The sequence below is a fragment of the Tamandua tetradactyla genome, chromosome 2, assembly GCF_023851605.1.
Source record: "Tamandua tetradactyla isolate mTamTet1 chromosome 2, mTamTet1.pri, whole genome shotgun sequence".
NCBI classification, from domain to species: Eukaryota; Metazoa; Chordata; class Mammalia; order Pilosa; family Myrmecophagidae; genus Tamandua; species Tamandua tetradactyla.
In genome coordinates this window covers 77,894,762-77,912,123 of record NC_135328.1, presented here as the reverse complement: position 1 = coordinate 77,912,123, position 17,362 = coordinate 77,894,762, and the positions used below count along the sequence as shown (strand labels likewise).

The 17,362-nt window shown below is 37.5% G+C and overlaps 1 pseudogene; it reads left to right on the top strand.

Annotated features, from left to right (window-relative positions):
• The first annotated feature begins 9,851 nt into the window (after positions 1-9,851).
• LOC143660889 (syntaxin-16 pseudogene) lies at positions 9,852-11,046 on the top strand (annotated as a pseudogene).
• The last annotated feature ends 6,316 nt before the right edge of the window (positions 11,047-17,362 follow it).

Genomic DNA, 17,362 nt, shown 5'->3' with positions numbered 1-17,362 from the left:
TATCCAAGAAGCAAAATATACACCAAACAGAATAAATCAAAATGGGATTACCATAAGACACATACTAATCAGACTGTCAACTGCCAAAGTTATAACAGAATTCTTTTTTTTTCTATTAATTAACGGAAAAAAAAAAGAAATTAACCCAACATTTAGAAATCATACCATTCTACATATGCAATCAGTAATTCTTTTTTTTTTTTATTAACGGAAAAAAAAAGAAATTAACACAACATTTAGAAATCATACCATTCTACATATGCAATCAGTAATTCTTAACATCATCACATAGATGCATGATCATCGTTTCTTAGTACATTTGCATTGGTTTAGAGGAACTAGCAACACAACAGAAAAAGATATAGAATGTTAATATAGAGAAAAGAAATAAAAGTAATAATAATAGCAAAAAAAAAAAACAAAAACAAAAAAACCCTATAGCTCAGATGCAGCTTCATTCAGTGTTTTAACATGATTACTTTACAATTAGGTATTATTGTGCTGTCCATTTTTGAGTTTTTGTATCTAGTCCTGTTGCACAGTCTGTATCCCTTCAGCTCCAATTACCCATTATCTTACCCTGTTTCTAACTCCTGCTGGACTCTGTTACCAATGACATATTTCAAGTTTATTCTCGAATGTCCGTTCACATCAGTGGGACCATACAGTATTTGTCCTTTAGTTTTTGGCTAGACTCACTCAGCATAATGTTCTCTAGGTCCATCCATGTTATTACATGCTTCATAAGTTTATCTTGTCTTAAAGCTGCATAATATTCCATCGTATGTATATACCACAGTTTGTTTAGCCATTCTTCTGTTGATGGACATTTTGGCTGTTTCCATCTCTTTGCAATTGTAAATAATGCTACTATAAACATTGGTGTGCAAATGTCCGTTTGTGTCTTTGCCCTTAAGTCCTTTGAGTAGATACCTAGCAATGGTATTGTTGGATCGTATGGCAATTCTATATTCAGCTTTTTGAGGAACCGCCAAACTGCCTTCCACAGTGGTTGCACCATTTGACATTCCCACCAACAGTGGATAAGTGTGCCTCTTTCTCCGCATCCTCTCCAGCACTTGTCATTTTCTGTTTTGTTGATAATGGCCATTCTGGTGGGTGTGAGATAATATCTCATTGTGGTTTTGATTTGCATTTCTCTAATGGCCAGGGACATTGAGCATCTCTTCATGTGCCTCTTGGCCATCCGTATTTCCTCTTCTGGTAGGTGTCTGTTCAAGTCTTTTTCCCAGTTTGTAATTGGGTTGGCTGTCTTTTTGTTGTTGAATTGAACAATCTCTTTATAAATTCTGGATACTAGACCTTTATCTGATATATCATTTCCAAATATTATCTCCCATTGTGTAGGCTGTCTTTCTACTTTCTTGATGAAGTTCTTTGATGCACAAAAGTGTTTAATTTTGAGGAGCTCCTATTTATTTATTTCTTTCTTCAGTGCTCTTGCTTTAGGTTTAAGGTCCATAAAATCGCCTCTAGTTGTAAGATTCATAAGATATCTCCCTACATTTTCCTCTAACTGTTTTATGGTCTTAGACCTAATGCTTAGATCTTTGATCCATTTTGAGTTAACTTTTGTACAAGGTGTGAGATACGGGTCTTCTTTCATTCTTTTACATATGGATATCCAGTTCTCTAGGCACCATTTATTGAAGAGACTGTTCTGTCCCAGGTGAGTTGGCTTGACTGCCTTATCAAAGATCAAATGTCCATAGATGAGAGGGTCTATATCTGAGCACTCTATTCGATTCCATTGGTCTATATATCTATCTTTATGCCAATACCATGCTCTTTTGACCACTGTGGCTTTATAATATGCCTTAAAGTCTGGCAGCGCGAGACCTCCAGCTTCGTTTTTTTTCCTCAAGATGTTTTTAGCAATTCTGGGCACCCTGCCCTTCCAGATAAATTTGCTTATTGGTTTTTCTATTTCTGAAAAATAAGTTGTTGGGATTTTGATTGGTGTTGCATTGAATCTGTAGATCAGTTTAGGTAGGATTGACATCTTAACTATATTTAGTCTTCCAATCCATGAACACGGTATGCCCTTCCATCTATTTAGGTCTTCTGTGTATAACAGAATTCTGAAAGCAGCCTGAGAAAAGTGATCCATCACATACAAGAGACATTAATAAAACCAAGTTCCAATTTCTCATTAGAAACCATGGAAGTGAGAAGGCAGTGGTATAATATATTTAAGATATGAAAGAGAAAAACTGCAAGCCAAGAATTCCTTTTCAGGCAAAACCATCCTTCAAAAACACAGCGGAGTTTAAAATATCACAAATAAATAGAAACTGAAAGAGACCTGCCCTACAAGAAATACTAAAGAGAGTTGTGCAGGTTGAAAAGAAAAGACAGGAGAGAGAGGCTTAGAGGAGAGTTTAGAAATAAAGATGATCAGTAAGGATAGCTAAAGGGGTAACAAGAGAGAGAAACAAAATCTGACATATAAAAGCCAAAGGATAAAATGATTGAAGTACTGCCTTTACAGTAATAACATTGAATGTTAATGGATTAAACTACCCAATCAAGAGATACATATTGACAGAACAGATTAAAAAGTATGATCCAACTATATGCTGTTTACAAGAGACTTTTCTTAGACTTAAAGACAAATATGCATTAAAAGTGAAAGGTTGGAAAACAATACTCCAAGCAAATAGTAACCAAAAATGAGCTGGGGTAGGTATACTAATGTTGGACAAAATAGATTTTAAATGAAAAACTGTTATGAGACAATGAGGGAACTTATATATTACTAAAAGGTCAATCCACCAAGAAAATATAGCAATCATAAATTTTATGCACCTAATAAGGTGTTCCAAAATATATGAGGCAACCACTGACAAAACTGATAGGAGTAATAGATGCCTCTACAGTTATAGTTGGACACCTCAATATACCACTCTCATAAATAGAACATCTAGAAAGAGGATCAATAAGGAAACAGAAAACATTAATAATGTGATAGATGAACTAGAACTAACATTTAGAGAGGACTGCATCTCAAAACAGTAAGATATACATTCTTTTCAAGAATCATTCTCAAGGAAAGACAACATGCTAGGTCACAAAACAGGTCTCAATAAATTTTAAAAGATTGAAACTATACAAAGCATTTTCTCTGATCATAATGGAATGGAGCTGGAAATCAATAACCAGTGGAGAACAGGAAAATTCACAAATATATGGGGGTTAAAGGACACACTCTTTAACAATCAGTGGGTGAAAATGCAAGAGAAATTAGTAAATATCTTGATATATGTGAAAAGGAGAACACAACATATCAAAACTTATAGGATGCAATGAAGGCAGTCCTAAGAGGGAAACTTATAGCCCTACACTACTACATTAAAAAAGAAGAAAGAGTAATTTGAAGAACTAACTGAGCATTGGAGGAACTACAAAACGAACAGCAAATTAACCTCAAAGCAAGCAGAAGGAAAGAAATAATAAGGATTAGGGGAGAAATAAATGCAATTGAGAATAAAAAACAATAGAGAGAATCAACAAAAGTAGAAGTTGGTTCTTTGAAAAGTTTAATAAAATTGGCAAACTCTTAGCTAGGTTAATTATGAAAAAGAGAAAGAGGATATAAATAAATAAAATCAGAAATAAGATTGCAGACATTACTACTGACAGCACAGAAATAAAAAGAATCATAGGAGGATATTATGAACAACTGTATGGCAATGAATTAGACAACTAAGATGAAATAGACAATTTGCTAGAAAAACTGGAAAAGCCAACATTAACTTTAGAAGAAATAGAGGACTTCAACAAACAAGTCACAAATAAAGAGATTAAATCAATCATCAAAAAACTACCCAAAAGACAAAAATCCAAGACCAGATGGCTTCTACCAATCATTCCAAAAAGGATCAATACCAATCTTGCTCAAAATTTTCCAAGAAATTGAAGAGGAGGAAACACTACCTAAATCATTCTATGACACCAACATCTCCCTAATATTAAATCCAGATAAACATACTACAAATAAAGAAAATAACAGATCAGTCACTCTCATGAATATAGCTTCAAAAATCCCCAAGAAAATACTTGCAAATTGAATTCAATGAAACATTAAAAGAATTATATTAGATCAAGTGAATTTTATTCCTGATATTCGTGAGTGCCTCAATGTAAGAAAGTCAATCAATGTAATACATCACATTAATAAATGGAAGGAGAAGAATCACATGATCAAATTGATTGATGCAGAAAAGACATTTAACAAAATCCAGCATCCTTTTTTGTAAAAAAAAGAAAAGAAAAGAAAAGAAACAAACAACACTTCAAAATAAAAGAATAGAAGTAAACTTTCTCAAAATGATAAAGGGCATATAAGAAAACCTAGAAGAATCCAAGATGTAATGGAGAGGCTGGAGGGAACTGCCTGAAAATGTAGAGCTGTGTTCCAGTAGCCATGTTTCTTGATGATGATTGTATAATGATATAGCTTTCACAATGTGACTGTGTGATTGTGAAAACCTTGTGACTGATGTTCCTTTTATCTACCTTGTCAACAGATGAGAGGAACATATGGAATAAAAATAAATAATAGGGGGAACAAATGTTAAAATAGATTTAGTTTGAAATGCTAGTGATCAATGAAAGGGATCAGTAAGGGGTATGGCCTGTAAAATTTTTTTTCTTTGTTTGTTATATTTTTCTGTTGTCTTTTTATTTCTTTTTCTGAATTGATGCTAATGTTCTGGGAAATGATCATGATGATGAATATGCAACCATGTGATGATATTGTGAATTGCTGAGTGTATGTGTTGGGAATGTTTGTGTTTCTTGTAATTTTTTTAATTAATAAAAAATTTAAAAATAAATAAATAAATAAAAATAAAAAAACCTGAAGCAAAAGTAAAATTTCTATCAGTCCCCAAACAAACATTTGGATAGGCTCACTCTTCCTTCTCCAAGAAATAAGCTTAAATGGACTACCGAATTTCAAGGTATAAAGTGCATGGCCTCCATCTTTCAATAGAGAAACTACAAATATCAATAGATTCCTGCCCTACCCTCAGCTGTTCTGGAAACCTCCTTCCAAATAAATCATACTGCCCTGTGCGGGCTATCTGGATCAGTGGACATATCTAACTGAAGGAAACTCTATCCATACTATAACTGCTGACCCAGCTTGAAGAGAAAAGCTAAACTAATTGTACCCCTCACGAAACTAGAATTGGTTTAGTGAAAGACTGAAACATTTAGGTGGGAGAACTCAAGCCATATGGTCTTGAATTTCAAGTTGTAAGGTCATGAAATAGAATCAAGGGAAGAAAACCCTTGAAAGGTAAGCTGAAATTCTCAGGAGCAGAAACAATGAGTGTGAGTAGAACTGAAAGGGGCCAGTCTACTAATGAGAGTAGAATGGAGTGAAATTTGCTGAGAAAAGCAGATATCACCAGGAAAAGATTACCCAGCCTCTGAGAAGAAGATAGCAAATGCTGCCTCAGTTCCTGTTTCAGTTTCTGTCAAGCCTGCTGGATCACTGTCCCTCTCCCTAGGATCTTGTGGGATCTCTATCTTCTATTTATTTACTATGTATCCCTACAATGACCCCTGTTTTCTTGAGCTACTACTAGTGAATTTCTTTATCTTCCAAATTAAAAAAAAAAAAAAGAAAACCTAGAAGTAGCACTGTATTCAACAGAAAATGGCTGAAAGTGTTCCCCCTAAGATCAGGAGTAAGCATGTCTAATGTCACCATTGATATTCAACATTGTACTGAAACTTAGCCAGATCATTTAGGCAAGAAATAAAAAGCATTCAAACTGGAAAGGAAGAAGTAAAACTTTCACTATGTGCAGATGACCTGACCCTATATTTAGAAAGTCCTGAAAAATCTACAACAAAGCTACTAGAGCTAACAAATGAGTTCAGCAAAGAGAAAGGATACAAGATCAACATGCAAAAATCAGTAATGTTTCTTAGACACTAGTAACAAGCACTCTGAGGAAGAAATCTAGAAAAAAATTCTGTTTACAATAGGATCTAAAATAATTAAATATCAAGGAATAAATTTTACCAAGGGTATATGGACCTCTATTCAGAAAGTGACAAAACATTGCTAAAAGAAATGAAAGACCTAAATAGATGGAAGTCCATTCCATGTTAGTGGATTGGAAAACTGAACATCATTATAATTTCAATTCTACTCAAGTTGATTTACAAAATCAATGTAATCCCAATCAAAATTCCAACAGCCTACCTTGCAGAAATGGAAAACCCAATTATCATATTATCTGAGAGGATATGGGCCACAAATAGCCAAAACTATCTTGAAAAAGAAAAACAAAGTTGGAGGACTCACACTTCCTGACTTTAAAGCATATTGCAAAGCTACAGTGGTAAAAACAGCATGGTCCTGGCCTAAAGATAGGCATACTGATCAATGGAACTGAACTGAGAATTCACAAATAGACCCATACATTTGTGGTCAATTGATCTTTGACAAGGATGCAAAGTCCACTCAACTGGATCAGACAGTCTCTTCAGTAAATGGTGCTGGGAGAACTGGATATCCACCTCCAAAGAATGAAATATGACCCCCATCTAACACTTTATACAAAAACTAACTCAAAATGGATCAAAGACCTAAATATAAGGCCCAGCACCATAAAACTCCTAGAAGAAAATGTAGGGAAGCATCTTTAAGATCTTGTGATAGGCAGTGGTTTCTTAGAACTTACACCCAAAGCAGAAGCAGTGGAAGAAAAAATAGATAAATGGAACCTCCTCAAAATTGAAGACTTTTCCAATTCAAAGGACTTTGTCAAAAAGGTGAAATGGCAGCCTATTTAGTGGGATATTTGGAATATAATATTTGAATTGTATTTGGAAACCACATATCCAACAAGCGTTTATTATCTAGAATATATAAAGAAATCCTACAACTCAAGTATAAATAGACAAACAGCCCAATTAAAAAATGGGCAAAAGGCATGAACAGATGCTTTTCAGAATGGGAAATGCAAATGGCTAAAAAGCACATGAAAAGATGCTTAACATCACTACCTTTTAGGAAAATGCAAATCAAAAATAGATATATCAATTTACACACCCTATTAAACAAGCAGAAAGCTATAAATGTTGGAGGGAATGCCGAGAAATAGGAACACTTTTTCACTGCTGGTAGGAATGTAAAATGGTACAACCACTGTGGAAGACGGTGTGGTGGTTCCTCAGAAAGCTATGTATAGAAATGCCATATGATCTGGCCATCCTACTACTAGGTGTGTACTCAGGAGAACTGAAAGCAGTACACGAATAGACATACACACCAATGTTCACAGCCACTAACATTATTCACAACTGCTAAAAGATGGAAACAACACAGATGTCCATCAACTGAAGAATGGATAAACAAAATGTGATATATACATGATGGAATATTATTTAGCTGTACTTGGAAATGAACTCCTGATGCATGTGACAACATGGATAAAATTAGATGACATTATGTGGAGTAAAATAAGCCAGACACAAAAGGACAAATATTTTTTGGTCTCACTAATATGAACTAATTAAAATGCGCAAACTCATGGAGTTAGTATCTAGAATATAGGTCACCAGAAGATAGAATGAGGATAGAGAGACGTAATGCTTAGTTTGTGCTTAATTTGGACATTATGCTTAGTTTGTGCTTAATTTGGACATGTGATTGTGGTTGAAAGGGGAAGTTTAGAGCTATGTAAGTCACTAGAAGGAAAGCTACAAGATGAAATATGGGACTATATAACATAGTGAACCTTGCTATGGATTCAAAGGTGGTTAATAGTACAAATATAAAATTGTTCTTCCAGGAAAGATATACAAAAAAGACTGAGATGGTATAATCTTTTGAATGCCTAGAATGTATAATGATAGTGACTAAATGTACAAATTTAAAAATGTTTTGCATGAGGAGGAAAAAGGAATGTCAATAATGCAAGGTGCTGAAAATAGATGGTAATCAATATTTTAAAACTTTAATTTATGTGTGAAACTAATGCAAAAAATATTTATTTGGTACAAAATTTATATTTTGACTCATGCATTTCCTAATACTACTTATGTGGACAGCTTAAATGAACACTATAAGTACATGAAACCTTGAGTAGGGCATGAGATTTTGTAGGTTTATCCAGAGTGATGCCTCGATAAATTCCAGAAGGATTTGAACAGTGAATTAAAACAGTATTTACTGAGCTGAGAATTAACATCAAGGGATTGAGAGAACTTTCTCAAACAAAAGGGGGAAGAGTGAAATGAGACTAAGTGTCAATGGCTGAGAGATTCCAAACAGAGTCGAAAGGTTATCCTGGAGGTTATTCTTATGCATTAAGTAGATATCACCTTGTTGTTCAAGATGCAGTGGAGAGGCTGGAGGGAACTGCCTGAAAATGTAGAGCTGTGTTCCAATAGCCATGTTTCTTGATGATGATTGTATAATGATATAGCTTTCACAATGTGACTCTGTGAATGTGAAAACCTTGTGTCTGATGCTCCTTTTATCTACCATATCAACAGACGAGTAGAACATATGGAATAAAAATAAATAATAGGGGGAACAAATGTTAAAATAAATTTAGTTTGAAATGCTAGTGGTAAATGAAAGCGAGGGGTAAGGGGTATGGTATGTATAACTTTTTTTTTTTCTCCATTATCGTTTTATTTCTTTTTCTGTTGTCTTTTTATTTCTTTTTCTAAATCAATGCAAATGTTCTAAGAAATGAATATGCAACTAATGTGATGATATTAAGAATTATTGATTATATATGTAGAATGGAATTATATCTTATTGTTTTGTTTGTTTGTTGTTAATTTTTTTTAATTAATTAAAAAAAATCCACACACACAAAAAAGTGGGCGGGCCATGGTGGCTCAGCAGGCAGAGTTCTTACCTGCCATGCCAGAGGTCCTGGGTTCGATTCCCGGTGCCTGCCCATGTTAAAAAAAAAAAAAAAAATCCGGAGATGGAGGGAGAGAGATCCCGGGATGGAGGGAGATGGAGAAGAGGAGTGAGGAGGCCGGGAGGCAGGCCCTGCTGCCTTCCCGGAGGCTGGCAGCCGGCTAGCAGTGGAGAAGCAGGCTGCCCAAGACAGGGGGAGCGGTCAGGAGTTCGGGCCGGGCTGTAGCAGGCCCAGACACAGCTCAAGAAGGGGGCGCCAGGTGCCCTGGAGTTTATAGCCTAGGCCTGGCTCTGATTGCCTTAGGAGGCCTAGGCCAGGCACCTGGTGGGGAAACTGAGTCAAGGTCAGGCCTTAGGGCACGGCCTAGATGCTCGAGAGCCACTTTAGGGGTAGACGGCAGAGATCCTTGAGGGTCTCAAGGACTAAGGAGGGTAGGGGGCTTCAGGGCCTCCCAGTCCAGAGCCGGATTGGCGAGTTAGACGCTTGTAGATCCAAGGTTGGATTGGGGTGGGGGTTCTGGGACGTTGGTTCGCAACGCAAGGATTGGGGGGATTTAAGTGCTTGGAGATCGAAGTTAGGTCTTGGGTAGGGGGAGTCAGACAATTGGAAAGCCTAGGTGGTTATTTGGGGGAGGGGTCTTTGCGCCAGGGCGAAGTGCAAAGCTGCTCCTCTTTGGCTCCAGGCCTGAGAGGCCTTGTCAAGAGAGGCTTCCGTGCTGGGTGGGCCGGGCTAGGCCAGTCCAAGAGAAAGAAAGTGAATAAATCAGGATTCTAAGTGGGCGGGGGGCCCCTGAGAGGGGGGTCACAAAGGGTGAGACGTGGCCACCAGGCGTTTAACCGACGTTTTCTTGTTATTGCGGAATAATTCCATCCCAAACCGGCAGCTGTTAGCGAGCAAGGGCTGGACGAGCCAGATCAAGTCAAATCCATGTTCACAAGTATGTCCAAGGAAGTTAAGGGCTGGTGCATGAAAAGATAGGAAAACAATTCCAAATGATAGCAGTCCCAAAAGCAAGTTTATAATACAGCTTGCTGATGACCGTATGGCTCTGGTGTCAGGCATTAGCTTAGATCCCGAAGCTGCAATTGGTGTGACAAAACGGTTACCTCCTAAGTGGGTGGATGGAGTGGATGAAATACAGTATGATGTTAGCCGGATTAAACAGAAGATGAAAGAATTAGCCAGCCTTCATGACAAGCATTTAAACAGACCCACCCTGGATGACAGCAGCGAAGAACATGCCATTGAAATTACCACGCAAGAGATCACGCAGCTCTTCCACAGGGGCCAGTGTGCAGTACGGGCCCTGCCCAGCCGAGCTCGTGGGGCCTGCTCCGAGCAGGAGGAGCGACTCCTTCGCAATGTCCTCACCTTCCTGGCTCAGGCTCTGCAGGAGCTGTCCACAAGCTTCCGGCATGCACAGTCGGTCTACCTCAAATGCATGAAGATTCGAGAGGAAAGATCTCAGCATTTTTTTTGATACATCAGTACCACTAATGGATGATGGAGAGGATAATACTCTTTCTGATCAGGGTTTTACAGCCAACCAGTTAGTGCTGGTGGAGCAGAACACGCTGATGGTGGAGGAGTGGGAGCGGGAACTCCGCCAGATTGTCCAGTCCATCTCTGAACTGAATGAGATCTTTAGGGACCTGGGAGCAATGATTGTGGAACAAGGTACAGTCCTTGATAGAACTGACTATAATGTTGAACAGTCCTGTGTCAAAACCGAAGATGGCTTGAAACAGCTTCACCAGGCAGAACAGTATCAAAAGACGTATCAGAAGATGCTTGTGATTTTAATATTATTTGTCATCATCATTGTCCTCGTTGTGGTCCCGGTCGGTGTGAAGTCACGCTAAGTGGTGTTTTATGGGTGCTGCACATGTGAACTTCTGGTGTGAGTGCTCAGCCTGCACCCCCTGGCAGCCTGCGGAGGCCCAGCCTGGAGGGCCTGCATCTGGGCAGGAACGGCTCCATCAACTTCCTGCCGCAGGTCACCCTCAAGGAAAGGGGCTGGGCTTTGACTTTTCCTTCATTGTGAAAAATTTAAGAACCTTGATACTGCTGCAGAATGGAGATTGGGTTCTGTGATCAGTTATAGTATATATATATATATATATATATATATATATATACTATATATATATATATACTATATATTATATATATATTTAAAAGAAAAGAGAAAATGAGTTGCAAGTTTACAGGCTCATGCAAAAGCTGTTAAATATTATATGTGTATATGCTATTTTTTTAGTAGTCATGTCTGAGCAGCATGTTAAAATAATTTTTGGAAAATATATTTTTTTAACTGTCTGGTTTTTAAGAAATTTGGTACCAAAAATTCATGAGCAGAGGCAAGAATGCCTCTTTATCTTCTCTACATATTTTCCAGTTGAAAACAAACTGAGGAGTCCTTTAAGAATTTATAATCTGTTCCCCATTAACTTAATTTAGCTTTTCCATCACTGTTAATGATCGAGAGTAACAAACTGTGAAAAATAAGAAACCATCATTGATGTTAATTAACACATTTAGATGGGTCAGTTAAAACAGCTTCATAAGTTAAAATTAATTGTAAATGATGTATTTTTCATTTAAAATTTTTGCACTGCATTTTCTACTGTAAACCAAAAGGGGTTTCTAAGCAATACCACCTAAATTTTTTAAGTTGGTGATTTGAACTAAGCTCACATTAAAAGGAAGCTTGGTAGTGTCATGATAGTCACCAGACTCAGGCAGTGTGTGTGTCCCCATGGCTATTCCCCAGCAATCCTGGTGCAATCCATTATTTATTCACTAACTACAAAATGACTGTTCAAATCAGACTCCATTTAATGAGCTGTGAATTTACACAGAGGCCATTTTAAATGGGTCACCCCATTTAGGATTCGTGGATCTCAAATTATTAACCAAACATCACTCCATTTCAAAGTAAAATATTCCACCAGTGGTTTGATTTATCATCTCTTCCATGGCCACTTAGCAATGCCTAGAGATTAAACATGCTTCTGAGGATTGTGAAAGCCTTGACTAAGGAATCTCTTGTATATGTGAGCATGGATCAGATCACCAGGGTAGGACTTTGTCGTTTACTTACCTGTTATCAATACGGTGCTTGGCTATATTCCTGGAACTAAAGAATAATGTGAAAGTGATGATAAATTTGAAAAATGAAGAACGAAGTTCTTGTGTTAATTGGTTCTGAGACAATGGTATACTTGTAATGGTCTTTGTGTAATTATTGATGGCCTTCTATTGTTTGTGCCTTTCTTAAAAGGTTTAAGAAGAGCATAGCCACATTAAATATGGTATGTTTTATTTGGAAAAAAAAAAAGTATTTGCAAAGTCCCCTTGGGGAAATGGTGAAAAGGGGGAAAAATTCAACTTCCCCAAGTGGAGAATTCTTGATATTCTCACAAGCAGTGAGGACAATCAAAGCAATAGACTGAGCCCCCAATCTTGGGGTTTGTTTATATGAAACAAACTCACAAATGATAGGCTAAGCCTGCTTAAAATTAGGCCTAAGAGACCTAAGAGTCACCCCCAAGAGAGCCAACACAACAACAAGCAATCTCACCACCCTCCCCCGTCTATGTAGGACATGACTCCCAGGGGTACGGACCTTCCTGGCAATGTGGGACAGAAATCCTAGAATGAGCTGAGACTCAGCATCAAGGGATTGAGAAAACCTTCTCGACCAAAAGGGGGAAAAGTGAAATCATCATCACGTTTCTTGATGATGATTGAATAATGATATAGCTTTCACAGTGTGACTGTGTGATTGTGAAAACCTTGTGTCTGATACTCCTTTTATCTACCTTGTCAACAAACGAGTAGAACATATGGAATAAAAATAAATAATAGGGGGAACAAATGTTAAAATAAATTTAGTTTGAAATGCCAGTGGTAAATGAAAGTGAGGGGTAAGGGGGATGGTATGTATAATCATTTCTTTTTCTGTTGTCTTTTTATTTCTTTTTCTGAATTGATACAAATGTTCTAAGAAATGATGAATATGCAACTAAGTGATGATATTGTGAATTACTGATTATGTATGTTAATGTTTTAGTTCATTTGTTAATTTTAAAATAAATAAATAAATAAATAAATAAAAATTAGGCCTAAGAGTCACCCCCAAGAGAACCTCTTTTGTTGCGCAGATGTGCACTCTCTCTCTCAGCCAACACAACAAGCAAACTCACTGCCCTCCCCTTCTCTATGTGGGACGTGACTCCCAGTAGTGTGGACCTTCCTGGCAACATGGGATGGAAATCCTAGAATAAGCTGGGACTCAGCACCAAGGAATTGAGAAAACCTTCTCTACCGGAAGGAGGAAGAGAGAAATGAGACAAAATAAAGTGTCAATGGCTGAGAGATTCCAAACAGAGTTGAGAGGTTCTCCTGGAGGTTATTCTTAAATAGATAGCACCTTTTTAGTTAAGGTATAATGGAGAGGCTGGAGGGAACTGCCTGAAAATGTAGAGCTGTGTTCCAGTAGCCGTGTTTCTTGAAGATGATTGTATAATGATATAGCTTTTGCAATGTGACTGTGTGATTATGAAAACCTTGTGTCTCATGCTTCTTTTATCTACCTTATGGACAGATGAGTAAAACATATGGATTAAAAATAAATAAATAATAGGGGGAACAAATGTTAAAATGAATTTGGTAGATTGAAATGCTAGCGATCAATGAAAGTGAGGGGTAAGGGATATGGTATGTATAAATTTTTTTTCTGTTTTCTCTTGATTTCTTTTTCTGAATCAATGCAAATCTTCTAAGAAATGATCATGATGATGAATATACAACTATGTGATAAAAAAGAATGTTCATATTGTATGTTGATTGATTTTATTATAAAAAAATTTTTTTAATGTTCTTCCAAGAAGTAGAACAAGTGTATATTACTATTACAAGGTGTTACTAATAGGCTGGTATATAGAAAAAATACACCTAATGCTAGCTATGGATTATAATTAACAGTAACATTACAATACCTTCCATCAGTTGTAACAAAGTCACCAGATCAACACTAGGTAACGATAATAGGGGGGTATTAAGGGTATGGTTTTTCTTTTTGGAGCAATGAAAATGTTCTAAAATTGATTGTGGTGATGAAAGCACAATTTCGTGATCACACTGAGAGCCACTAATTGTATATTTTGGATGGATCAGATGGTGTGTGTATACAACTGCTATTAAAAAAAGCAATCGTTTTTGCACAGGGAAAACAAATGAATGTCAACATTGCAAGGTGTGGAAAATGGGATGGTATGAGGGGAATACAATCAATGCAAACTAATGTCTATAGTCAACAGTAACATTGCAATATGCTTCCATTGAATGTAACAAAGGCAATATGCCAAAGTTAAATACCAATAAGTAGGGGATTTGGGGAAGGGTATTGGATTTTTTGTTTTATTAATTAAAAAAAAAGAAAAGAAATTAACACAACATTTAGAAATCATTCCATTCTACATATGCACTCAGTAATTCTTAGTATCATCACATAGATGTATGATCATCATTTCTTAGTACATTTGCATCGATTTAGGAAAAGAACTAGCAAAACAGCAGAAAAAGATATAGAATGTTAATATAGAGAAGAAAATTAAAATAATAATATATATATATATATATATATAAAGGAAAAAGAAAAAAACAAAAACAAAAGATACAAACAAACAAACAAAAAAACTATAGTTAAGGTGCAGCTTCATTCAGTGTTTTAACATAGTTACATTACAATTAGGTATTATTGTGCTGTCCATTTTTGAGTTTTTGTATCTAGTCCTGTTGCACAGTCTGTATCCCTTCAGCTCCAGTTACCCATTATCTTACCCTGTTTCTAACTCCTGCTGGTCTCTGTTACCAATGATATATTCCAAGTTTATTCTCAAATGTCAGTTCACATCAGTGGGACCATACAGTATTTGTCCTTTAGTTTTTGGCTAGACTTACTCAGCATAATGTTCTCTAGGTCAATCCATGTTATTACATGCTTCATAAGTTTAGTCTGTCTTAAAGCTGCATAATATTCTATCGTAGGTATACACCACAGTTTGTTTAGCCACTTGTCTGTTGATGGACATTTTGGCTGTTTCCATCTCTTTGCAATTGTAAATAACGCTGCTATAAACATTGGTGTGCAAATGTCCATTTGTGTCTTTGCCCTTAAGTTTTTTGAGTAGATACCTAGCAGTGGTATTGCTGGGTCGTAATCCATTCTGCCAATCTATGTCTTTTGATTGGGGAATTCAGTCCATTAACATTTAGTGTTATTACTGTTTGGATAATATTTTCCTCTACCATTTTGCCTTTTGTATTATATATATCATATCTGATTTTCCTTCTTTCTACACTTTACTCCATACCTCTCTCTTCTGTCTTTTCGTATCTGACTCTACTGCTCCCTTTAGTATTTCTTGCAGAGCTGGTCTCTGGGTCACAAATTCTCTCCCTTTAGTATTTCTTGCAGAGCTGGTCTCTGGGTCACAAATTCTCTCAGTGACTTTTTGTCTATAAATGTTTTAATTTCTCCTTCATTTTTGAAGGACAATTTTGCTGGATATAGGAGTCTTGGTTGGCAGTTTTTCTCTTTTAGTAATTTAAATATATCATCCACTGTCTTCTAGCTTCCATGGTTTCTGCTGAGAAATCTACACATAGTCTTATTGGATTTCCCTTGTATGTGACAGATTGTTTTTCTCTTGCTGCTTTCAAGATCCTCTCTTTCTCTTTGACCTCTGACATTCTAACTAGTAAGTGTCTTGGAGAACTCCTATTTGGGTCTAATCTCTTTGGGGTGCGCTGCACTTCTTGGATCTGTAATTTTAGGTCTTTCATAAGAGTTGGGAAATTTTCAGTGATAATTTCTTCCATTAGTTTTTCTCCTCCTTTTCCCTTCTCTTCTCCTTCTGGGACACCCACAACACGTATATTTGTGCGCTTCATGTTGTCCTTCAGTTCCCTGATCCCCTGCTCAAGTTTTTCCATTCTTTTCCCGATAGTTTCTGCTTCTTTTTGGAATTCAGATGTTCCATCCTCCAGTTCATTAATTGTAGCTTCTGTCTCTTTAAATCTACCATTGTAGGTATCCATTGTTTTTTCCATCTTTTCTACTTTGTCCTTCACTCCCATAAGTTCTGTGATTTGTTTTTTCAGTTTTTCTATTTCTTCTTTTTGTTCAGCCCATGTCTTCTTCATGTCTTCCCTCAATTTATTGATTTGGTTTTTGAAGAGTTTTTCCATTTCTGTTCATATATTCAGCATTAGTTGTCTCAGCTCCTGTATCTCATTTGAACTATTGGTTTGTTCCTTTGACTGGGCCATATCTTCAATTTTCTGAGCGTGATCCGTTATTTTCTGCTGGTGTCTGGGCATTTGATCAGATTTCCCTGGGTGTGGGACCTGGCTGGTTGAAAGGTTTTTCTGTGAAATCTCTGGGCTCTGTTTTTCTTTTCCTGCCCAGTAAGTGGCGCTCGTGGCACTCGTCTGTCTGTGGGTCCCACCAGTAAAAGATGCTGTGGCTCCTTTAACTTGCCAATCTGAATCTCGCAGTCGGCCCGGGAAACCGCGCATGGAGGGGGGGTCACCGGCCACTGCGGCTTGGGGGAGTGCCGGTCCAAATTGCCCAGCTGGCCCGAGATGCCAAGCGTGGCGGGAGAGCCCCGCTATCCAACATTCCCAGTCGGACCGGGAAGCCACGTATGTGGAAGGGACCCCGGTCGCCAGCCGCCCTGGCCTGGGAAAGCGTGCGCCCCTCGGGTATCTCACTGCAGCGGATTCTCCCTGCCCGTTCAGCCGTTCCAGAATGGGGTACGCTGTCTTTTTGGTCTCTGTCGTGGCTCCGGGAGCTGTTTCGTATTGTTTCTGTTTCTTTAGTTGCTGTTCTGGAGGAGGAACTAAGACCCGCGCATCTTACTAAGCCGCCATCTTCTCCGGAAGTCCAGGGTATTGGATTTTGGGGGGAAGAAATGGAAATATCCTCAAATAAATTGTGGTGGTGAAGGCATGGCTATGTGATTACTGGGAACCACTGATTTTTTAGTTAGGTTGGATTGTATGATGTGTGAATAAAACTGTTTAAAAATAGAGGAGGAGAGAGATACAAGTCATGGAGAAAATGTGTAGAGACAGATGTACTCAGTTACTGTTGGTAGAGAAGTAGAGTGGTGTAGCCCTTCTGAAGATAGGAGTGGGGTTACTCTATGATCCTGTAAGCCCACAGTTAGATGAATACTCAAAGGAACTGAAAGCATAGACAGGAACGGACATTTGTACACTAGTGCTATGGCAGCATTGTTTTGCAATGGATGGAGGTGGCCAAGGGTACATAGACTGAGGAATGGAAGGGTAACAGTGGTGCTTAAATCTGTATTAGTTTGCTAAAACTTCCAGAATGCCCATATACCAAGAAATGGAATAGC